General features: G+C 38.2%; 1 long non-coding RNA gene across 2 annotated transcripts in view; it reads right to left on the minus strand.

Annotated features, from left to right (window-relative positions):
- LOC148007690 (uncharacterized) overlaps positions 1 to 26,196 on the minus strand; it is a 124,282-nt gene that overhangs the window by 74,628 nt on the left and 23,458 nt on the right. For both annotated transcript variants that reach the window (XR_015646712.1, XR_015646713.1), the window contains 2 exons: positions 13,282 to 13,368; positions 7,327 to 7,369 (listed from right to left, as the gene is read on the minus strand). This is a non-coding gene — a long non-coding RNA (uncharacterized LOC148007690). The remainder of the gene's footprint in view (positions 1 to 7,326; positions 7,370 to 13,281; positions 13,369 to 26,196) is intronic.

Here is a 26,196-nt window from a genome sequence, read left to right on the forward strand (position 1 = left end):
AGGCAGGACTGGCAAGCCATAAAGATAAGGAAAAGGAATGCAGGAACCAGCCTGAGTTAATGGGACTGATTCATTGGACGTCTGGCAGGAAGACATCTCCCCCCAGCTCACTCAGGTCCATCCTCCAGACCCTGATAAGCCCCTGACTTCTAACACGTACTCTTTCTGCTTTGTTCTCACTGCTATGTTTGAATGAGCCAATTATATGTAACCATGCCAAAACCCCCTAGCCTTCTCTATATAACCCTCTGACTTTTGAGTTTCGTGGTCGACACCTCTGTCTCCTGTGCGGGATACGTGTCGTCCCGGAGATCTCTGTAATAGGTCTCCATAATAAACCTCGCCTTTGCTTATTACATCCAATATGGTCTCTCTGTGTCTGCGGTCCGCGATTTCCCGAGATTTTAGAAAGGGTCTCTCTTCGGGGATCTTTCAGTTAGCTGTTTGTGGAATACATTTGAAAGGAAAATTATACAGATTTAAGTTTTAAAAATATGAAGTTAAAAGAATATGTTTCAAAATTCACAACCTCAGGATTAAACACTGTGAAAAGCAAGTCCAGGCAGCCCTGCCCTGCCGCTAGAACTAACAGACCATAAAAGGAAAGGAATGCAGAACAGACCAGGAGTACTGGATCAGACTCACAGGCCACCTGGCAGGAAGAGATAAGCCCCCAGCCCCCGACATCCAGGACGCCCCAAACCTGCCAATGTGTGTAGCTATACCTTATTACCTCATAATGTGAAATAGCCAATCATATGTGAACATGTCTATGTGCCTCGTTTGAATCCACCAATCCCCGTAACTATGCATCTGCTTCTGTACGCCCGCTTCTGCTTCCCCAATCCCTATAAAAGCCCCATGCTGGAGCTGCTGGGCGCGCAAGTCCTCCGAAGAGACTGTGTGCCCGCAGGTACCTGTGTTTTCCAATAAACCCTCTTGCTGATTGCATCCGAGTGGACTTGGCTCAGTCATTGGGCGCTTGGGACTCCTCCTGAGGGAAAGGTCCTCTCCGGGGGTCTTTCACATTCATATGTTTGGACTTCTCTTTTTGCCCTCATTGGTACAGGATGCACATAGCCCTTCATAGACTGGAGATATCATGGTAGGGGGATACCAATTGAGCCTCCAGCATCTCAGAATATAAGGGGAAGGAGGTATGGGGGAAGGAATGTGTGAAGCACAGAGAGGTTAGTAATTTGGATTTAAAATGAAGGAATAAATAAATGTAAGATTAAATAAATAAATAAATAAATAAATAAATGGGAAAAAGATATAAATTGGGTGAAAACATATAATCATGCCATGGCATATAACCCAGAGATTGACAAGTGAAGGCCTCTAGGTATCTCAGTGCAAGCCATTCCAGTAAGTCAATAAATCATTTTTTACCACAACTATCATGAAATCTAGATGTTTTCTGAAAGAAACTAAAGGAAATGTCTTAAAGACAAAGATTATTCATTTTCTTCTATGAGTTATTGAGGTAAACAGACGTCTTCACAAGGTCTCTTATGACAGCATGATCATTTATCCAAGTGCTAATTTTTTCTACTCTTTCAGGGGTTTGGCAACATAACTCATGTATTTCTTCCATGTAAAAACAACAGCACACTTCAAAATACTTGCTGTGTTTCAATTCACAATTGTATGCCCTGGTATAATATTGTAAGAAGGTTTTCCTGCCTTTATTAAAAATAAAACCAGGTAATCTTCTTACTTGTATGTTTATTGTTTTTGGAAGACCCTTGTGGACATATATAAGCACAAACCTAGTTAAAACACAGGACCAGAGAAGTTGTACATCCTAGCATAAAATCATTTGATGATATTCTAAATTCTCTCTCTCTCACACACACACACACACACACACACACACACACACACACACACACACACACACAAACACACACTGATATTACACATTATGTCCAGTGATTTTTTTTGTTCTTGGGCTTGATTAGACATGATTCTTATTGCATTCAGTGTAATAAAAAACACTAAATATGCTGTGAAGGAGTAGCACTATTAGAAGGTGTAGCCTTGTTAAAGGAAGTGTGTCATTGTGAGGGTGGCTTGGAGGCCCTCCTCTTAGCTGCCTGGGGATGCTAAGTCTGTTTCTGACATTCTTCCAGTGAATGTAGAGCTCAGCTTTTCCTGTACCATGCCTGCCTGGATGCTGTGATGCTGCCATGCTCCTGCCTTGATGATAATGGACAGAACCTCTGAACCTGTAGGCCAGCCCCAATTAAATGTTGCCTCTTATAAAACTTACATTGATCATGGTGTCTGTTCATACCAATAATACTCTAATTAAGACAGAAGTTGGTAACAAGGACTGCTGCGATAGGCCTGCTCATGCTTTTGCTTGGAAGTATGTGGATTTGGGGACTTTGAATTTCAAAAGCAGAGGAATGCTTTAAATGGGGCTTAATGTGCTATCTTAGTAGGAATGAGGAAGTCTTCATTACTGAGAGTGATTTGAATTGTGCAGGTCTGGCCCAAGAGGTTTCAGAGGAGGATTTCTGCATGTGCTCTAAAGAGTGCTTTTATGGTATTTTGGTGAAGAATGTGGCTGCTATTTGCTCTTGTCTGAAGAGTGTGCCTGAGGCTAAGGTGAAAAGACTCAGATTAATTAAGTTAACAAAGAAAGTCTCAGAAATGTCCATCACATATTTTGTTCTCTTTTTAAGTCTCATGAAGAGCCTTTTAATGAAAAGGGGGAAGTTGAAAAAGGAAAAATACAAAATATATGGTTTGAATATTAAAGGGATGCCAGGAAGTGAAATGGAGCTGAATCCTGCATTCTAGTATATTAAATAGAATTAAGGAAGTGATGACCTTGGGGCAAGGTCCCACCCAGCTAAGTTAGCTCCAGTCAACTTAGTACAAACCTTTAATCCCAAGCAAACAGATCTCTAAGTTCAAGGTCAATCTACAGAACCAGATCGAGGACAGCCTAGTTAAGGCAATGAAGGAGTTAGAAAAGAGGATGCTAGTGATAATGTAATAGAAAAAGGGGACCATGTTCGAGTTCCTAAAAGCAGCAGAACTCAGCAGCTTCAGCCAGGTGTCTCTTCATTAATATTCAAGAGGAGCAGACTACAGGGACAATTGATGTTGGTTAGCTGGAGCTAAGAAAGAGAGCAGCATCACTGAGGTGAAATGTTATGGAAAGTGTTTTCTGAGAGTACAAAAATGCTGTGTTACAGAGATAGGCAAGGTTTTACCTCATGCTTGCAATTGTACTTGCTAATGCTGAAGATCAACCCGGGTGGTACTAGTTTTGAAGGTTGAAGGCATCTTGAAGATCAGCAGAGGCTTGTCAGTGGGAGAGGCCATGGAACGCCATTGATGAAGGTGCACCCTCATTTGCAATTGACAGGCCAGGACCAAAGGGGTCATGCAAAGGAGTTTACTACTAGCACCATGAAGAGAGGCTGTGAGAGGTGACTGGTCAAACCTAGATGAAACAGAATACCCCAGTGTACTGGAGATGCCAAGATCACCAAGAACAACAGCAAAGTGTGGTGTGGATCAACCTGAAGTTAAACTGCTGCAGAGGGCAGAGCTGGAGAAGTGAAGGCAGCCCTTCGGAGGATCATTTGTGGATCCTAGACATTGAAACACACTGTAACATTGAAGCTGCTTTGGAGACCCAAATATGTTAAAGGTGCCAGAGTCATGGACTATCTGAGGAAAGCTGCTAACAGGGAGTGAAACCTTCCCAGGAGAAAGAAATCTGTTCCAGTCAACAAAGGTGAAAAAGGAGTTGAAGACTTAAAGACAACTTTGACATCAGACATGAGATGGCAGAGTTTGAAGACTGCCCAGCTGCTTGCCTTTCTTAATTTGGGGGATTACAGTTATGTGATAGGATGGATCTCAGAAGAGACTTTGAACTTTGGACTTTTAACAATGTTGATAGTTCTATACACCATGGGGACTCCCGAAGATGAACTAAATATACTTTTTTATTATGATAAGTTTAGGTATGGCCTCTGTAGACGTGTGGGTTTAAACAAACCTAGGGAGACCAGGGAGAGAAACGTGATGGCTTTCATATCCTTGGCCCAGGGAGAAGTACTATTAGAAAGTCTGTCCTTGCTAGAGGAAATGTGTCACTCTGGGGTTGGGCTTTGTGACCCTCCTCTTAGCTGCTTGGGGATGCTCAGTCTGTTCTGGGCTCCCTTTGGGTGAAGATGTAGTGTTCCTCCTGGACCTTGCCTGCCTGGATGCTGTGATGCTGCCATGCTCTTGCCTTGAGGATAATGGACTGAACATCTGAACTTGTAAGACAGCCCCAGTTAAATGCTGCTCCTTATAAAACTTACATTGGTTGTGTTGTCTTTTCACAGCAATAAGACCCTAAATAAGACAGAGGTACAAGTACAGTAAATGAGTACTGATCTGAAGTTCAGTCATATACCTCGGTACCCGTTAGCATTGATGGCTGCTAGGTGAACACGTGTCACTTTTCTTGAGAAGTATGACCACTGGAAAGGATACAGCGAATATATTTTTATTTAGGAGAAACACCGTGTATTAATGCAAGAGCCAGAATTGTAGTAAATGGAGAAAAGTATTAATGATAATATATTGGAACAAGTCAAGTTTGTTCACTCTTCCTCCTCTACTTATTTCATTATTATGATTCTTATTACAAGGAAAAGAGTGAATAAGAAAAATGTGCTACAGATAGGAGCATCAGAGGTTAAAATATCTTCATTTTAATGTGATGTGATAATATATATCTATATCTATATCTATCTATCCATCTATATATATAATACATATATATGTATATATATATGTATTATATATATATATATCCAAACTATTGCTACTGATACACCCAGCAAAGATGACAGGATAAAAAAGTTAACACATACAATTTCAATAGGATTCATATAGAAGAAAGGTACTATTTAAGTAATCATAGAAACAATGGCATTCCCAACACACACACACACACACACACACACACACACACACACACACACAAATGTAAAACATTACACTGACAATTTAAGAATGTAGAAAAATAATTGAAGAAAAAATTACAGGCAAAAATGCCACCACGGTTATGAAATTTCAGAATTATTACTTTACTAATGGACATTCTTCCAGTCAATTCCTACATTCAATGTAATCCCTTACAAAAAAGTTTCTACAAAATAAAAAATGTAATTGTAATTTCCTATGATAAAAAACACAACAACGACAAAACAATAACAACCACAAAAAACAAACAAAAGCAAAACCAAACAAAAACAAAAACCCTGAATAAAAGAACAGAAGAAATTTTCCTGATCCCAGATTTTACATGGTTTGTCCCAGTTAAGGTGACAAAATCTGTATACAACATGGCATTAAACTTACTGAATTGATCAACTGAAGAGAAATATGAATGGACTCAGATATAATCCATCACTGATACAGTTACCTGTTTGTTGAACAAAATTAAAAAATTTTTCAAAACCACGCAACAAAGCTAAACAGAATTTTCTACAGAAGAATCTCTAATGGTTCAGAAGTACTTAAAGAAATGTTCAAAGTCCTTACACATGAATAAAATGCAAATCAAAACAAAACAGAAATTCCATCTAATACTTGTCAGAAGGGTTGATCAAATCTCAAGAGTTAGCACATTCTGATGAAGATGTAGAGTAAGGGAAACACTCCTCCATTGCTCATAGCAGTGCAACCTACTACAATGTGGAATTTTTTCAGGAATTTGGAAATAGTTATACATCAAGACCCAGGTATACTACTCCTAGGCATATACTTAAAAGCTCCTCTACCATTTGACAAAGACATTTGCTCAACTATGTTCTTAGTGCCTTTATTTGTAATAGCCAGAAACTTGAAATAACCTAGATGCCCCTCGACTGAAGAATGGATAAAGATAATGTGGTAAATCTACACAATGGAATACTATTCTTCTTGAAAAACAAAGACATCATGAATTTTGCAGATGAATTGATGTGTCTTGTGAATATCATCCTGAGTTAAGTAAACCAGTTCCAGAATGATATTCACAGTATTTAGTCACTCATTAGAGGGTATCACCCATAAAATACAGGATTCCCAAGCTACATTCGACAATCCAGGTGGTTGGGCAGGAATGAGGGTGAAGTAAGAAAGATCAGTTGAAGTTTAATGGGGGAATTGAATGATAATGGATGGCAGATGAATAAAGTAAACAGAATATGATACGGGAGTGAGACGAAAGTGAGGGGAATGTAGGGTCCTCTGTGTGGAGGGGCAGGGTGAAAGGAAATCTCTAACCTTTTTCAGGGGAGATAAGGGACATCTTCAGGGAGAGAGAGAGAGAGAGAGAGAGAGAGAGAGAGAGAGAGAGAGAGAGAGAGAGAGAGACCTGAGATAGGGGAGGTAACCATGAATCAAAAGAGTAGTCATTAGCTGTTATTCACAGCCTAGAGGCTATCGAGCCAAGGGAGGTTGCCTCTGTTGGCCAGTTAAGAACCCCAGTGGAGTGATAGGGCCACCAACATACCCACAAATTTTTGACCCAGAATTTATACTTTCTACTTAAAATGCAGTGTACAAATTGGGGATGGAGTAGAAAGTGAGGAAATGATCAACCAAAAACTAGCCTAGCTCGAGATCCATCCCATATTCAAGCAAAAATTCCTTACATTCTTAATGATGCTCAGTTATGCTTGCAGATACAATTCTAGCATGGGTCTCCTCTGACACACCCTACCCAACAACTGACTCAAAAAGATACAATCACCATCTTCCAATCTTAAACTGGAACCTGGAAACTCTTATGAAAGAATAGGAGGGGTTGTAGAAGCCCCTAAGGGAATAGCAACTCCACAGGAAGACCAAAAAAATAAACTAACCTGGAATATTTGGGGCTCTCAGAAACTGAAAACCCCAAGAACATACAAGAGCTGGGTATAGGTATCTTGCATATATGTAACAGTTGTGTAGAATGGTCTTCATATGGGATGTGAAGACCTACCAGGGGCTATCACAAACGTTGTTGTCGGCATGTGGGGTATGTTCTAGCTGCGCTTTCCTGTCTGGTCTAAGAGAGAGGGGAAGTGCCTAGTACACAGAGAGTCCTCCTCAGCTCAGTAGAGAAGGGGATTGGGGGAGGGTGGAAGGATTTTGGGGGGAGTGATCAGGATCAGGGCAGTTAATGTACTGTAAAATGAATAAGTAAAAAAGAAGTTAATTAGAATATTTTGGATAATGAAGTAAGTATAATGAAATGGCCGAGTTTGCAAATAAAAACATCTAGCAATAATGAAAACTCTCTAAGACAGAACAGACAGTCCTAGGTGTTCTTACCTCATCTTTCATCTTTGGTACAGACATCCGCTTCTATAGTTTACTATAATATAGAAAAGCAGCAAAATGTGCAATGAGTAATGAATAATAATATGCAGACAGAACTTACATAGATCTCTGTTATTTCCTGAGTTCAGTTTCCTCTCTCTCTGGAATGTTGGGGAAATGTGTCTGTTGTCCACTTCATTACCACAGCTTGTATAAATCCACCTAATTTTACCAGCTCCCTTTTGAAACACATTAAGGAAGGAGGTGCAAATGATAACTGCAATAACCAGAGCAAGTGAGTTGTAGCCACCACCCACCTGCCTAGGCAGCATATTTCTTCCTTGCAAATAGTTCCTGCTGTTTTCCCTACAGTAGAACATTGAGCAGAATGGTTTGCAGTTGAAATTCCAGCCACAGGAAAACAGAGCAGACAATAAACACAAATTTCTACCCCTCTTTGTTTTGCTAAGCTATGCTGACCTGTACTGAGTAGTGCAATTTCTATGCCAATCAATAGCACTGCTGTGAATAAATGACAATTTATAGAAATTGTGACAATAGTGCAAGAATGGGTCACCTGTCTTATGTAGTCTGAAAATACCTTTTAAATTTCAAACACCATTTTGAAAGGAGGGATAAAATACAATGAGAATAAAAAGATATAACCCTGTAGATTTATGTGTCAAAAATTACTAAAATAAAAATTTACATACTATTTGCATATCTTCTAATAGAATGCAATGAAAAACAAATGACATAACCGAACCACATATTTCAAGACTTTGAGTTTTTAATCCAAGCAATATTACAAAACTAAATGAATTAAGAAGAAGGAGCAGAGGGTTGTAGGAGGAAGAGGAGGAGGAGAAGGAGAAAGAGGAAGAAGAGAAAAAGAAGAAGAGGAAGAAGACAGAGAGGCATGTAAACCTCATTCATATTAGAACACAGTATAAATCATAGAATATTAGTTTTTCATCTTGTACTTCTGCATAGACAGTACTTCTGCATGTGACACACACTAGAAATTTCTATACACTAGCCATTCTGTTGATGAAGTTAGTCAGCACACTCATGCAGATACACACACACACACACACACACACATGCACAAACACACAGACACACACAGAGACACACACACATACACAGACACACACACAGACACACACAAACAGACACTAGTTCCACTCTGTCCACCTCTCTTACTTTGTAAATTCCTTCTCTGTATTATAACTAGCAAAATATCAGAACTACTACTTACAGAATTCTAACAACCACTCATCAATTGCCAGGAGTGAACCACCTTTGTCTATTTGATCACAACTGTTAAAATGTGTGCTATCTCTACTATGCTTTAGTCATCTTCAACTTTTCAGTGTAAGAAAAACATCTGTGTTAACATCCCTAATTATTCCTACTCATACACAACCTCCCAAATAACCAAAATTGCTTGTTCATCAGTCACTTACTTTACTCACGCACAGTAATAATCCATAGTAGCTGTTTCAGCTGAAATTGTATGTCAAACTAGGAAGACAACTGAGCTAAAGTGACAGGAGAGATTGACAGATCAAGAGGAGGGGCCCTGTGTAGCCAAGGTACTTGAGCGAGGGGCAAAGGAAGCCAGATCCTAACATGATAGCTTTCTGATCTGATTCTTTAGAGCCAGATTTAGATCTCTGCAACAAGGTTCTAATTCCTAATATTTGCAACCCTTAATCTGCAAATTCATGCCCACCTATGAAAACAGTGTTGGCTTTGGGAACAGTCCTTGGTTTCTGCATTGCCTTGCCCACTATTCTTCAAATGGATGAAACTTACTCCTTGAGCTGACTATCCTCTGAGAAGGACCTTCTGCAATAAACTTGACTCACCCCACTCTGCACATCCAGGCTATATCAGTGAGTCACCAGAATCCTCCAATTATACATGCAACTGTGTGTGTAGACAGTCACAAGATTTGCTGCTGGTTGGAATACAGATTCTTACCACAAACTTCTAACTATGCTTTAGAATATATGAAGCTTATTTGGAAGCTTAGTTGAAGAGAATGTGAAATACAGAGAATATCAACAAAACAAAATCTCACTTTAAATGATTTAAAATTCTTAGATTGTGAAATGAACAACTCTGAGGAATTAGGTCAGATATTTTGGTTTTGGATTTCCCTATAAATAAGTCTGAGAAATTGTTTTCCTTAAGGAGATCCATTTGCTTTTCACTGTTAAAATTTTGTAAATATGTAGATACTCAGGGGTTATGAAAATATCTTGGAGTATTTTTATCCATTATAACATGAATAACTATAAATAGAGTAGAAAATTATTCATGATAAAACTCCTAATACCTGAATTTTAGACAATACATTGGGATTTGGGAGTTTCAAGTTCCTACAGAAGCTTTATTGAAAAATATTGGCCAGTTTGATAACTGTATTGAACTCTGAGGATTGAGGTCAGTATCCACTAAGCTTCCATGATCATGCAGCAGGCATTGTCCTCTCGGTGTTTTTCAATGTCTAAAATCAGAAAATACCATTTAATTTTGAATTTATTCATTTTATAGTCACATGAGATTGAGACTGCAATGAGTATGCTGCATTAATGAAACAGAGGGTGGTCACATATATACAAATAATCTAAAATTCTTATAGTAGTCTGGCCATTGGCAATAATAGACAATTTTATTCTGAACCCTCAGATTATATACTATACTGAACTGTGTTATTTTGGGGTATGTGTAAGAGAAAAAAAGAGAAATATCATAAAGTGGGAGGAGGGGAAGGTAAAGGGAACAGGGTCAGGTATTGAAAAGATAGCAAAGAAGTACAGGGAGTCAAGAAATTGAATAACAATATGTAGCATTTGGTGGTGGAGAACTGGAGGTAGACACTAGAAAGCCCCAGATGCCAGGGAAGTGAGAGGCTCCCAGGACATAACAGAAGTGACTTGCAGAAATACTAAACAAAGGGGGAGTAGAACCTATAGAGACAATAAGGCTACACACTCAACTCAAAATTTAACCCAGAAATTTTCTTGTCCAAAGGAAACACAAGGACAAAAAATGGAACAGAGCCTGAAGGAAAGGCCACACAGAGATTGCCCCACCTAGAGATCCATCCCAGTTGCACACACAAAACCAACACAAGATTGCTGACAAGAAGCAAGAAGCACTTACAGAAAGGAGCATAATATGGCTTCTTTCTGAGGGTTCTACTAGCACCTGACCAATACAAACACAGAAACAAACAACCATTGGAACATTTGGGTGTCTTGTCATCAAAATAAAAGACCTAGGGGGAAAAACTGAAGGACCTGTAGTGGTCCTTATAGGAAGAACAGTATCAGCTTATTTGACCACCCAGAGCTCCCAGGAATTAAACCACCATCCAAAGAGTATACATGAAAGGATTAATATCTTTAGATACATATGTAACAGAGGATGTCCTTTCTGACATCAATGGAAGTGGAGGCCCTTGGTCCTGTGGAGGCTTGATGTCTCAGCATCGGGAGATGTTAGAGGGGTTAGGTGGGAGTGGGTGGAAGACGACCCTAATATAGGCAGAGAGGAGGGAGGAGAATGGAGATGTGATGGATGTTTTGAGGAGGTGTAACCAGGAAGAGAGATATTTGATATGTGAATGAATAATTGATAAAAATAGGTTAAAGGCGTTGCAGGGTTCAGAAGGGCATCAATGCAAGCAGAGAGATGCTACAGATGTTAAGACAAAGCCCTACAGGGAGCAGACAGAACATTGTATAAAGTGAAAGACAAGCATAAATTTGAGCCGGGATGAAACAGTGCCAATTACATAATTGGGATGCATGAAGTTCAATTAGAGTAGACTGTGTGAGCAGAGAATAGAAACAACAAGGATTGGACACTAGGGATCAGAAGTATGATAGTTAGTGTTTCTCTTATCTTTTTGTTTCCATTTATTTTCAATCTTTTTCAACTTAGGACATATTAGGCTCATCTCTTTAGATGAACCTCAATTGAGAAAATGACTCCATCTGACTTAGCTACAGGCATGACTGAAGGAGGATTTCTTACTATTGGTGTGGGAGTACCCAGACCATGGGCACTGTGCTATCTTCCCTAGGCAGTTCTTTCATGGGTGGTAAGAAAGTAAACTGAACAAGACAGTAGATGGTGCTCCTTTGTGATTTCTCCTTTAGGTTCTGCTTCCCAGTTCCTAGCCTGAGTGTTTTGAACAGGAACTATAATGAGAAAGTACAAACCAAACAAACCTTTCTTCCACTACAATGTCCATTACTTAATTGGTATTAAAGGCTGCTTTTTTCATAATCCTGTTGTATACAACAGAGCAGCTAAGTCATGTAGCCTGAACATCTACTGGCTTCTTAGATCTTCTATTCATAGACAGCTATTATTATGTGAGCTGGACTATGGCCTGTAAATCATTCTAAGGCATCCCATATAGGACATCATATATTTATTCCACAATTTCTGTTACTCTAGTGATCCATGACTAATAAAAAGGGTGAACAGGAAAATTATACTATTTTTGCTGATATCAACAAGTATAAGGTCGATGGATGATTCCAGTTTCATTGGGCACAATTGGGAAAAGAAAGTTTTAAAATAAAGAATCAAGTTTCTATAGTAAAACTATTTTAATAACACAAGAAACCTCCATTTTTAAGAAGTGGGGGTCTGTATAACATAAGAGAGGTATCTGTGAATCTTAATAAGATGTCATGTTGCCATTAGATAGTCTCTTAACCTTAATCCACATACATTAAGAAATACATTGTTACTTGCAAACCCAGTGGTAGTTAGCAGTGCAATTGGGTCCATATCTTTTTTTGCAGGCTCATAATGATTGATAGCTTGTTTCTAAGGATTTTGGAGCATGTGTCTCTATTCCTTTAAGAATAACTTCTATTTGTGCAATAAGGAACTTTTGGTTAACTACTGAGATTTACTACAGAAAACAAACATTGGCAAAATACAACATCCCATGATGTTAAAAATTTTGGAAAGATATGAAATTCAAACAACATACCTAAACATAAGAAAAGCAGAGCTTCCAGGGACTAAGCCACTACGGAAAGACTATATATGGACTGACTCTGGGCTCCAACCTCATAGATAGCAATTAATAGCCTAGTAAGAGCACCAGTGGAAGGGGAAGCCCTTGGTCCTACCAAGACTGAAACCCCAGTGAACGTGACTGTTGGAGGGAGGGTGGTAATGGGGGGAGGATGGGGAGGGAAAGCCCATATAGAAGGGGAGGGGGAGGAGTTAGGGGGATGTTGGCCTGGAAACCAGGAAGGGGAATAACAATCGAAATGTAAATAAGAAATACTCAAGTTAATAAAGATTTAAAAAAATTAAAAAAAAGAAAGCTAAAAACTCCAAAGGCAGAGAAAAAAAAAGAAAAGAAAAGCAGTATACAGAAAACTAACATCCATCATCAAATTAAATTGAGAGAAACTTGAAGCAACCCTCTTAAAATCAGTAACAAGACAAGGGTGTTCACTGATTCCCTATTTATTCAGTATTGTACTCAATGTTCTAGCCGGAGCATTAGACAACAAAAGGATGTCAAAGGGATACAGATTGGAAAGGTAGAAGTTAAAATATCATTATTGGCAGATGATATGAGAGAATACTTAAGCGACCCCAAAGTTCCATCAGAGAACATCTAAGCCTGGTAAACGACTTGACCAAAGTGGCTGGATATTAAATTACCTCAAATCAGTAGCCTTCCTCTATGGAAAAGATAAACATATTGAGAAAGTTATTAGAGAAACAACACCCCTTATATTAGTCATGAGTAATATACAATATCTTATTTTGACTCTAACTGGCAAGTGAAAGACCTTTATGACAAGAATTTCAAATCTTTGAAGTAAGAAAGCAAAAAAGACATCAGAAAATTGTAAGACTTCCAATGATCCTAGATAAGTAGGATTAACATAATAAAAATGTCCATTTTACCAAAAGCGATCTGCAGTTCCAGTGCAATTCCCCATCAAAATTCCATCAATTATTCACAAAGATAGAATGTCCAACTCTCTACTTCATCTGGAATAAGAAAAAAAAAACAAAGAATAGTGACAATTATTATCAACAATTAAGGAATTTCTGGGGGAGTCACCATCCCTCAACTCGAGCTGTGCTATAAAGCAACAGTGATAAAAACTGCAGGGTACTGATACAGAGACAGGCAAGTAGATGAACGCAATAAAATTAAAGACCCAGAAATGAACCCACACATGAGTGTTCACTGATCTCTGACAAAGAAGTCCAAAGAGTGCAATCCAACAATTAAGCATTTTCAAAATTGGAAGTGGTCTAACTCAAACTCTGCAAGTACAAGATGGAAATTGTACTTTTTTATCTTCTTGTACAATTCTCAAGTCCTAGTTGAACAAGGACCTCCACATAAAACCAGATACAGTGAATCTGACAGAAGAAAAAAAATGGGACAGCGTCTTGAACACATTGGCACAGGGGAAAATACCTGAACAGAAAACCAATGGCTCATGCTTTGAGGTCAACAATTCACAAATGGGACCCCTTTAAAGTGAAAATGTTTGTAAGGCAAAAGACACTGTTTAAAGGACAAAATAGCAATGTACCAATCCTATATCGGATAGAGAGCTATCATCCAAAGTATACAGTGAACTCTAATAAGTTAGACACCAGAGAATCAAATAACCACATTAAAAAATGGGGTACAGAGCTAACCGGCTAATTCTTAACTGAGGAATATTGAATGACTGAGAAATACCTAAAGAACTGTTCAACATACTTAGTACTGAGATAAAAGGAAATCAGAACAACCCTCAGATTCTAGCTCACACCCATTAGAAGGAAAAGATCAAAAACTAAGTTGACAGTAGATGCTGATGAGGATGTGGAGAAAGATAAAAACTCCTCCATTGTTAGTGGGATTACAAGCTGGTTCAACTACTCTGAATATTAGTCTTGTGGTTCCTCAGAAAATTGGAAATATTTTTACCTGAAGACCACTATCGATTAAAAGATGCTCCAACATATAACAAAAACATGTGTTCTCTTATATTAATAGCAGTCTTATTATAATATCCAGGAGCTGGGATCAACATACATGTCCCTCAACAAAAGAATGGATACAGAAAATTTGATTCGTTTACATGATAGAATATTACTCAGCTAATGAAAAAGACTTCACAAATTTTGAAGGCAAATGGGTAGAACTTCAAAATATCCTTCTGAGTATAATAACCCAGATTCCAAATGACAGTCCTGGTATGTACTCACTGATAAGTGGATATTAACCACAAAGCTCAGAACTCCCATGACTCATAGACCCTATGAAGCTTACCAAGGAACATCAAAGTGAGAATGCTTCAATTGCACTTAGAAATGGGAAGAAAATAATCATTGGAGGCAGAGGCAAAGAGGGACCTGGGTGGGGGAGGTAATGGGGGGGATGAAGGCATGGGAGGGATAGTCATGAGAAGAGACTGGTGAGAAGTCCAAAGTGCCTTGAAAATGAATAAAAATATGTGGCAGGGATGAGCTATGGAGTGGGAACTAGAATGTTCTAGATCCCATGGATGAAAGAGGCTCTCAGGACCCAAGGTGGATGATATTAGCCAAGGTACCCAACAGCGGGGAGATAGTACTTGAAGAGACCAACTTTCATAGATTGACATGGCCCCCAGTTGAGGGATAGGGCCATCAAACCATCTCAAATTCTTCAACCCAGAAATGTTTATGTATAAACAAATAAAGCAAATGCAGGGGCAAAAAATGCATCAGAGAGTGAAGGAAAGACCATCTAGTGACCGGCTCACTTTGGCAACCATCCAGTTGCGGACATCAAACCCAAATACTATTGCTGCCAAGAAGTGCTTGCAGAGAGGAACCTTGCATATGTATCCTTTCAAAGGCTCTGCTAGCACCTAAGACTGATGCAGATCCTTATGGCCAGAAAAGAGACTGAGCCCAGGGAACCCAATGGAAGAATAAAGGGAAGGACAGAAGCAGCTGAAGGGGATTGCAACCCCACAGGAGAAACAACTATATCAATGAACCATATCCTTCAGACGCCCCAAGGACAACCACCAATCAAAGAGTATGATGGTTTTGTCCATGGCTCCAGTATATGTGTAGCAGAGGAGTGACTAATTTAGCATCAATGGGAGGGCAGGCTCTTGGGCTTGGTGAGGCTTGTTGCCCCAGAGAAGGAAGATGCTAGAGGGGTGAGGCAGGAGTGGATGGTTGGATAGGGAAGCACCATCTTAGAGGCAAAGAGAGGAAGGATAGTTTGAGGAGCTTGTAGATTGTAGTCTGGGAAGGGAGATAGCATTTGGAATGTAAACACCTAATATAATTAATAATAAAAAATAAAATAGAAGTCAAAGAATCACGGAAAGCATGTATCAACAATTGCACAGGTTTTCAATTGACACTGCAAACTTCATGTTAAGACCATTCTATTTTAGAAACTATAGATTCTGTTTGCTTCACATTGAGAAATCAAACTTAAGCTATCCAGAAACCTTTTCCTGCTGGTTATTTTTTAATAGTGCTAGAAGATGCTTCTTTGCATTTTCTAAGTACAGGGGAAAATCTCATAATTTTCTTATTTATTGCTAAACCTTATATACTGCATTAATGACCTGCCATGTCCAATGCATTCATAGTGTAATTGTGGTAAGACTACTTATTCAAGTAACCAACCATATTCTTGATTAGAATCAATGCCTTTTCTGCAGGAGAGAATTCCAGTATGGTACTGCAAACATTGACAACAAATATTCCTGAGGAAATCCGGAATCCTAGCAGAGAACATATTAATATTATTTTTCTAAATGGTCATTTTGTCAAATTCCCTTTTAAATATTTCTGTTAATTTCCATAGTTACATGACGGTTATTCTTTAATTAGTTAAGACTCCATTAGTTGGTGTTGCTTAGCAGAAGGATGAATAACTACTTAAAATGCTGAGAGTAAGTAACTATCATTTTTCAGCCACATTTGGGACATCTAAAACAACTCGCCCTGGCATCACGCAATATTAAAGAAATAGTTACAGAAATTAAGTAAAACTAGAGGATTAGAGAAATACTGTGAAATGTTGTCTCTATAAATGGCATGGCTGTTGCATACATGAACTCCAATGGTTACAGTTAAATGTGCACCCCTCACCAAGGACAAAGTCAAGGATGGAGGATGAAGGTTCTCTCCATACTCCAACTGTACATGTAGACATTGCTATTGGAGTAAATGTTTCGTAGGTTAGCAAGTGAGTTGTTTCCTTAGAAATGTGGTCACTGGTCAGGAAAAAAAATAAATTATTCCAGCATTAAGTCAACAAAAAACAAACTAAAAGCTAGCATCCTGGTAAATGAAGAAACTGAAAGCATTTTCATTAAAATCAAAAACAAGACCAGGAAGGTTACACTTCTTGTCTTATTCGGAACAATATTAGGAATCTTAGGGAAGCAACAGGAATGAAAGATATAAAGGCAGTAGGAGTAGGAAAAGAAGAAGTCAACACCAGAAAATGCATAATGATAAGTAGTTACATTCAGTAAAGATCCAGGATCAAAATTAATGAAAAATCACGTTTCTGTAATAAATATTTTAAGAAACAAATAATACACCCAATATCATATACAATACATATAAATCATAACTATATACAACATTGTTAAATATAATCTAAATATATAGATACCAGCAACATGATATCTATATTACACCTGTAGAAAATTTGAAAAGTTACAATGAAAATTAGGTATACGAATAGCAAATTTATGAAAATTAAAAAGAAAACAGAGCTTGACATGCCTCTTATGGTCAGGGATTGTCAGGGCTATTCTTATGAAAATTGCTATTCTAACAAAAGCAATTCACATGTCCAATATAGTAATCAGTAATATTCATGCAAATTAAAAGACATTGTTGTAACCTTATACGGAAACCAAAAAGACATTTATTGTAGAAGAAAAATGAATAACAAAAGAGTTATAGGAGACATCATGGCAGATTTAAGTTTATGCTACATAATTAAAATAACAAAATGTATGGTATGGTATAACTATGCTATAGATATATTATTTAAGCAAGTATCTTCAGAAGCAAAAACCTCAGGACCGCTCAGAGTGCTATTGGCATGGGCCCCCACAGGCATGTACTTTGGAAATACATTAAAAATCTTGAATCCAAACAACATTTTGAAATAGAAAACAAAACACAATGACATAAAGGAAAGGACATGCCTATGTGGACCTCTCTGTTCAAGAGTTTATAACAGTCTGCACGGGTTCTTCTGTTCATATCTTATAACATTCAGCTTAGTGTTTTTATAGGATTCCTAAGTGAGTTAACGAGTGGGTTTCTGATCCTTGTGCACACTCCTGGGCACTTTTTATTCTGTTGCGTTGCCTTGTCAACACTCAATATCATGTTTTTTGTTTATCTTACTGTATTTCATTTTGTTATGCTTGGGTGTTATAATTTGGATGTGCGTTTCTAAAAAAGACTGAAAGGAATTAGATATAGAAAATAAGAGAGGTGGAAAGGAACTGGGAGGAGTAGAAAAAAGTGGAAACCATAATTATTGTTGATGGTATTCAAATTAATTTTCAATAAAAATATAAAATGCAATACCATTTTTGATGAAAAAAACCCTAAAAAAACCTGCAAACAAACAAACAAGCAAATACAACAAAAAGAGGAGACACACCTTTGTCGATTTTTCTGATGAAGAATTACCAAATACAAGATGTTAGCATGCTATTTTGCATAACAATGAGGGCGAAGACCAAAATAAAAATGATTACAAATCTAAAGAAATTTATTCCTAACTCACAACTTTATTATGGGATCTGAGCAACATTACAAAATTAAAAGAAATACTAAAAAATGACACATATCAAAAGTCAATAGAAAACTGTATATATTCAAAGTAATTACCTTATTAGATCTCAGAAAATAAAAGTTCATTATTCTGTCCCACTATTACATATGTGTGTGTCTGTGTGTCTGTGTGTCTGTGTGTCTGTGTGTGTGTCTGTGTTATGTGAAAGATAATCCACATTTCCATATTTTGGCACTTCACACACCTGAATTCACTCTCTACCACTCTCTTTTAAACCCACTTTGGAACTCCTTTTCTTTATTAAAACTATCATAGTGTAGGAACTCATACTGCTGTGGTTTCCCTCTGATGATAATCTGTATATTAATCTTCAAGTGATTTTACCCCTTCATGTCTTCAGGGCATGGCAGAACCTAATTTAAGTTCCTTTGCGAATATTTTTTTATGCAGCATCTGTATACCAACCAAATATTCCTCTTTTTTAATCTGACTGCCATTACTCACACACACCAATGACGTACAATACTTTCAATTTATATGAAATACTTAGGTCCACCCTGTAAGAGAACTGAAATAAAGCAGCAGGGCAGATTGAAAGCTCAAGAGTAGGGGCACTAAAGCCAACACAAACCAGGACAGGAAAAAGGAATCCAGATCCAGATATGACAGTTATCTGATCTGATCCTTCAAAGACTTGATAGCTATAGAACAATTTTCTAAATGCAACATATTTGCAGTACTTAATGTGCAAAAATCATGTCTACCTAAGAAAGAAACAAGAGATCAAACTGGGAGCTGACCTGGACTGTTGCCCTGCCTTGCTGATGATTCCTACGGTGGATGCAACAGGCATCTTTGACTGCCTTTTCTCTGAGCAGAACCTGCTGCACAGTCCCAAACCCCAGTCTCTCCTAGTGAACCAGAACAACCCTCCAATCACACATGTGCACATGTTTCCAGGCTCCAAGGAATCAAAATCTTTTCCAACCCTAAAGACATAGACGGGCAAAGATGAGATTTAACCTTTCTATTGCAAGTATTGAAGAGAAGGATCTTCTCAAGCTCCTTTAAAAGTCAGTCAGGAATATATTCAAGTATTTCCTGGGCAATGGGGACTATGTAATACTGATTTATATTCACCTTTAGATCTCTATACAAAGGAAAGGAAGAGTGCTTAGAAAAAAATTAACCCAAACTAGGGAATGTCCAAAAGCTCTCTATACTTGTTGGACTATGGTAGGTAATCACTAAGAAATAAAAGATTCTCCCTTAACAACATTCTGCATTATTCATGTTTTACTTTCTGAGGTATATTTTTCAAATTTCCTAAAGGTTCATGTAAATGAAAACCTTACCATGAACATAATATTTGTTGTTAAATAAAAATATCGGTTTATCTTCCAGTGATGAAGTTTATTTCCTTCATGTTTTAAAAAATGTTGCTATGATACACTTTTTATTTATTTTTGTTTGCTTATTTTTAAAACAGAGTATTACTCATTAGAATTTGCTGGACTTGTGCCACACTTTTCAGAAAAGACATGCTTTGAACTCTGAGATCAAGTGTTTCTGCTTCTTAAAAACTAGAAGGAAAGTCATGTGCCAACATGGTTACCTAGGTTGTTCATGATGATGATGATGATGAAGAAGATGATGATGATGATGTCGATGATTGTGATGGTGGTGATGGTGGTGATGGTGATGATGATGATGATGCTTTCAATCTACATTTATTTTAGCCGCATGGATACCGGACATTGTGTATTAGATGATTAAGGAGTCATGTTCCAACATCAGGGTTCCCTGGAGCATCTTAAGATTACCATTTTCCCCTTTAGCTCTGGGGACTCATTTCCCTGAATGATGTTGTCGAAGACTCTCTCCAGACCTCTGGATATTGGTGAAGTTGTAATAAATAAGAAAATGCAATTGTGTGAGTGGCATTTTTTAAGGGAACAGAGAACATCAAGTCTAGATTGACACTTGGACCCTGGCAATGTAGTAGGCCCACAGTGCCATGGAAGCTGCAGTTCTTCATAAAGAGACACCCGACAGTGGACTTTGGAGATAGCAGTGTTAGTGGGTCCACTAATACATCCCAACTCTGCAACTTATACAAGGCATTCTTAATCATTTTTTATGATGTTGAATATCTTGTTCTCTACAGTCCAAGAAATTTAGACATTCACACTGTGTCTCAAAAGTAGGCCTCCCTGTTCAACCTTGGGAAGTTCCCAGGTTTCCCATTCACTTTAGTTTTAATCATTTAAGTATATTTCTCTCTGTCTCTCTCATTCTCTGCATCTCTGTCTCTCACTCAGCTTCTGTCTCTGTCTCTGTTTGTTCTTTTCCCTCTGCCTCTGTCTGTCTGTCTCTGTCTCGTCTGTTTCTCTCTCTCTCTCTCTCTCTCTCTCTCTCTCTCTCTCTCTCTCTCTGAGTGTGTGTGTGTTGTGTGTGTGTGTGTATGTGTGTGTGTGTGTGTGTGTGTGTGTGTGTGTGTGCCTGAACATAGTGTTGATGTATGTAGGTGCCAAAGACTGTGTATGACTTCAGATATGCAGTTCCATGTAGTTTTGACATTCTCGACATAAATTTTTGGAAATCATGCAGAGCCCTCCTTGTTTTTATAAGCAGAAACATCACTCAGGCTCTTCTATGAACATTCAAGCCTTGGTGATCTAAATGCCTGCTGAATATGAGAATGAAAGTAAAAACAAAATGCAGAAAGGCTTCTGATTTTAAATGTCCATACAAAATTATTTTCCAGTAAATGAAAAGATGACTTAGCAATATCCTTTCTGCAAGTCAAAGACTACATAGGAAAAGGAAATGCATAAGGAATTAATAAACGCATTAACACCTTAGCATTCCTTCTAGGTCCCACCCAAGTGTTACCTAGGTCCAGCCAGGTAGGCCTCGCTTGCTATGAAAGGGAATGTTTAGCCTCTCTCTCTTCCCCTTTTTATCTCTCTGACCCACTTCTTGCACTCCACTTCTACATCCCCCCTTTCTCTCTGTGTTCCCAAGTGCCATATTCCTCTCCTCTTTCTCCATCCTCTTCTCCGTCTCTACTCCCTTCCCATCTCCACTTCCCGTACCCCAATATCAACTCTATTCTCTACTGGACCCATTTTATGGCTGTTACCTTGGGGGAAGAGATGCCTCAGCATGGGTCTGCTGATGTAACCCATAACAATAAACTGAGTTCTGCAAATTATATCCTTGACTTTAGAAAATACATCATTTGGCATTATAATTTGGATTTGAAAACTGGCAGATTCACATTTCCTGCCATTTTATGGACTTTCCGCCCATTTGCTCAATATTCCTCTCTAAGCAAACATGGGCAAATTGGGAAGACGCCCTCCTTCCACTCAGGCATTAGTCAGGGTAAATGGCCACTGGTCTCTATTTAGCTCACACCCACAACCTCTAATATCCTTGGCAACAGAGGTATTCATACCCTAAATGACTGGCCTTTCTAGCTGACTCCTCATCTTAGGTCCTTTACCATTGGGTGAGCTCTATTTTCCTCCATGAGATGGTTTCTCTCTCACTGTTGAAAAATCCTAAACCAAGGCAAACCATTCTCCTTGGGCACTGGCTCCATAGCTCAGGACTGGTCCCAGATCAACCCCTAGGTTATCTCCTGGTGTTCTGACAATCTAGTCTGGTTGCTCATTCCATTCTCAGTTATTAATTTATCCTTGGGACTCCGGACACTACAAGGTTAATAACTCATATTCTCACTCAAAGTCAATGGCTTCTTTGATATTTCCAAGTTCTGTACTGGGACACTTCCTGGCCTTAAAGGCTTCCAAAAATTGTTCCAATGCCTTATAGATAATAACTCTAAATGGCCACTTAACCTCACACTGAAAGAAACTTTTACAACTCTCAGCAGCAATCTGAAAAATGGAAGATTTTTATGTGTAGGCTTTTGCCCACCTTCCCTCTCGACCAGTTTATTTCTTGATCCAACTAGCTTGCTCTCTGGTCCTGAACCTTGGCCTCACCAGATATTTTTTCACTGCTGCTGCCAGCTGTTTGGTCCAGTGGGCAGTTGTAAATTTCTACCTCCTTGGAATTTTTTGATTTCTGATCCCTTTCCATTCGGATCTACCGTAGCTCTAAGCCAGCTGTGGTGTGAGAAGGAGCAGCAGAGTTACTCTATGAGCCTGCCTCAGGTGTGCCACACCACCATTTAGAGTGTGCTGCTCAGTCTGTGATGCTAGGACCTGCACAGTGGCAGAGGCTGGTTGCAGTGACAGGGGAAAATCTCCATAATGCCCTGTCCACCAGACAAAACATGCCTATTTGTATCTTTTTATGTTTGCATCTGTTGATACAAAGTCATGCTTCTATAATAAATGTTGTTTGGTTCAAAGATATAACAGAGACAGGTGGAGGTATAGCTTCAGCACCATCTTGGATGAAGGCAGTCTCATGACTATCTGCCATGTTTGTTATGGTCAGTCCTTACTTCACATCTGTCATTAGGAGAACAGCCTGAATTAAAGTCTCCAAAGACATTTAACAATTAAGATAAACTATTCATATTATTTCTATCCAGCTGTGGTAAATAATTTTAATACTAATCTAAAGATTTACAACAGTAAAAATGATAGCTCCCTTAAATATAGGTGTAGCCTTGTTTTGCTGCTGTAATTCTCTCATGAAGTCATAAGCTCTGTGCTTCTTGGATATTAGCCAGAACAAATAATTAAAAACAGATACAGATGTAATTCAGATATACTAAACAGATCCTAGCTATCAATCTTGCAAGAAATCTGCTAAATATAACATTAAATGTTTAAGCTTATTATGACAGACCAAGACCCCCAAATCATCACAGAGAAATTGCAGAAGATCTCCAAGATGATATGTCATAGCCACAAGTGACTCTACCTGGATTGTGGTACAGTGACCACTGAGAGAGATGGTTCTATTTCCTTACCTGGTGCCAATGCTCAGGCTAATCTGTAGACAAACAGAGGACACCCAGAGAATTAAATGTATCATAATGCCTAAGACAAGGTTAGTCATTGCTCTCATATTCCTTCTCCACAGGGAGAGCCTCTGATCTTCTAGGCCTGATGAACAGACTACCTTTGCATGAGTTGTGATGGAGACCAGAGGGTCTTGGAGAAACTGTTTAGGTAATGGATTATAGACTAACCTCTGTCATTTTAATTAATATATTAGATCAAGATTATAATTTATTCTTCCCTGACTTCTGATTAGATTGAAGCTAAGCTAATGGCAGCTTTACAACTAGAAAACAGGCAACGGGCTGCTTATCACTAGATAATCCACAGCTATATTAGCTCATTAGTCTATTCATTGAATAGTTAAGACTCTCTTATCTATGATAAAATAGACGACAGGCTTGCATTACTCATAGGCTTCGTGATAAAGGACATACAAATTCCAATGTAACTTCACAGATGAAACTTTCTCCTACTTCCTTATCTAAAATAAGGTTTCAGTGACTAAACGTTTCACTTTCTTCACCATACAATGTGATTGTTGTATTGAGACTTTTAAGAGTTAAAAATTCTAATTCTTATCAATGGAGTTTTGATAAATGAGCCTAACCCTAGAAAAATATTCCACTATGTGACCCTACTTCTATAATCACTAGTTCAAATATTATGTTTCCTTTGATTGTCTTCTAAATATATATTAAAGTATATCTCAAGCTAATTTTAAAATATCCACTATCAAAGTTACAAATTTAAGTTTCCTAACTATAGAATTGAAGTATTTCTCACACTAAATCCATCTGATCAACTATCAAGTTCACAAGGTCATCAACTTTTTATTATCATTTAAATAGAAACTTAAAGTTTTTCATCATACTAAATTTATATCTATTCATTCTTCTAGATAGAAGTCCTTCTTATTCCTTCTGGTCCCCCAAAAACTTTTGTCTTCTCTAAGCTCAGTATAAACACTGTTCATGGTATTAACAAACTTCTCTTTTGTAAATTTATAAGCTCCAGGAAATACACTCAGATCTACCTCTCATGGACTGAGCAGGCACCATCTGCCAATCAATAGCCAAGTTTCTACCTGTTCCGTATTCCTCTCCTGTTCCCTGGATTTGAGCGTCTCCTCATCTCAACCACCAAGACCTAAGCGTTTCAAATGTACCCTAAAATAGTTATTTTTCCCCAAACTTACTTTCTTAACTTTATTTTCTACCTCGTGTGTGTGTGTGTGTGTGTGTGTGTGTGTGTGTGTGTGTGTTTCCTATTTTTCATTTTCAATTCTAGGCATCTACTCAAACTCTACATCCAGGAAAGCTCTAGAGGAGCAACCCATGCAAGATCCAGCCTACTCTCCTATTCTCACAGACACAGGCACTCCTTTGGGTCTTCATCTTCTTACCTACAGATGTTCCCACAGACCCTGGAAAGCAAGGACACTTACAAATCTCCTAAGCATTGACCAACATCCCTGTCTCTATTTTCTTAGCTTTCCCACATCACCCCAAAATTGGCAGAATCAAAAGAGCAAAAGGTCACATTGACCCTATTGTAAATTCACCACCACCTCTTTCTAGATTCTCCTATTTTTAATTAAACAAAAATGGAGATATGTTAGCACCTTAACATTTTTTTCTTCTAGGCTCCACCAACAGTTATTAGCAACATCCAGGTAGGTCTGGCTTGCAATAAAAGGGACTTTTTAGCCTCTTTTCTCTTTCTCTCCCTGCCACTTTTCTTTCTCTGAGCTCCTTCTACCTCTCCCCTTTCTCCACATGTTCCTGCCCCCTCTTCCCATTCTTTCCTTCTACTCCTTCTCAACACACCCATTTCATGCCACCAACTAAACTCTATTCTGTACTAGACCTGTCCTATTCACTCTAACAGAGAGATGCCCTTGTTTGGGCCTGCTGAGGAAACTCTTCCCACCAAACCGTACCATACTCCACCAAGTATATCCTTGACTTACTGAAACACAACAAACTGTGATTTATATTTGGACAATCTGTACTGTCCGTTATAAAATTATGGAAAAAATGTTGCAGACTAAATATGGAAATTCTTTGCTTCCTACCCCATGACAGAACTTTTAGAAGCTATCCCTGTGTGACTAAATTTGTTGCAATGTAAGAGTGATCAAATATGTATGGTAATATATCAATTCATGCCATGCTGAGAGGAGGAGATGACCACTCATAAACAGGCTGTGCTACTGCAGATCACTTCCTCTGAAGATTCTGCCAAAGCTGGAGAAGTTTAAATCTTCTTGAAAACATATGTCTGTCATCCACCATCTTTTATTTTCAAGATACCTCTCAAATACTGATTCATGGAAGGAAAAAGCCACTGAAACTACAATGTAGTAATATTGTATTTGTCAAAATTGTCAGCGGATGCCTAGCAGAAAGTACGTAATCAGACAGAACTGATTTGTTATTTTTAAATACACTGTTTGTATCAATAACACTTTCTAGACATGGGGTTGTTGTGTAGAATAGATTGGCTCTTAACATAATTATTCTATCTTCATCTGTCTCTGAGCAGATCAAGGTTAAGGTTGTTATACCATGAATCAGTTTACCTTTCAGATTTTATACAATAGTGGCAAAAGTTATGAATTATATAGGGTTAGATAACAAGAAAATGAATATTAGATTTTTTTCAGCTATCAAGGTAAGGTATCAAGGTGGAATTAGGCTGCAGTGAACTCATAAAAAATACCTGTATTTTTAAATAAATTGCATTTTTATTATAAAAGTAATGAGTATTTGTGGATATTATATAAAAGTATCATCCTCTGAGCTTTGGGTTTTAGACTTATTGCTTGGGACAGAGAAAGTCAACTTGTTAGTGAAAAGGCCAATGCTTAGGATCCACAACTTTGCTACCCACGAAACAGGTGCTCCTACCTAAATTAAGTTATTTTTGATAATCCTGCTCAGTCATGATTGAAACTTGTGTCTCAGGTGATTCTAGGTCTCATCAAGTTGAAAAAGAGAATAACCACCTTAATAGTTTCTAAGAATAAAATCCTGTATATGT

The sequence above is a fragment of the Rattus norvegicus genome, chromosome 1, assembly GCF_021556685.1.
Source record: "Rattus norvegicus strain SHRSP/BbbUtx chromosome 1, alternate assembly SHRSP_T2T, whole genome shotgun sequence".
NCBI classification, from domain to species: Eukaryota; Metazoa; Chordata; class Mammalia; order Rodentia; family Muridae; genus Rattus; species Rattus norvegicus.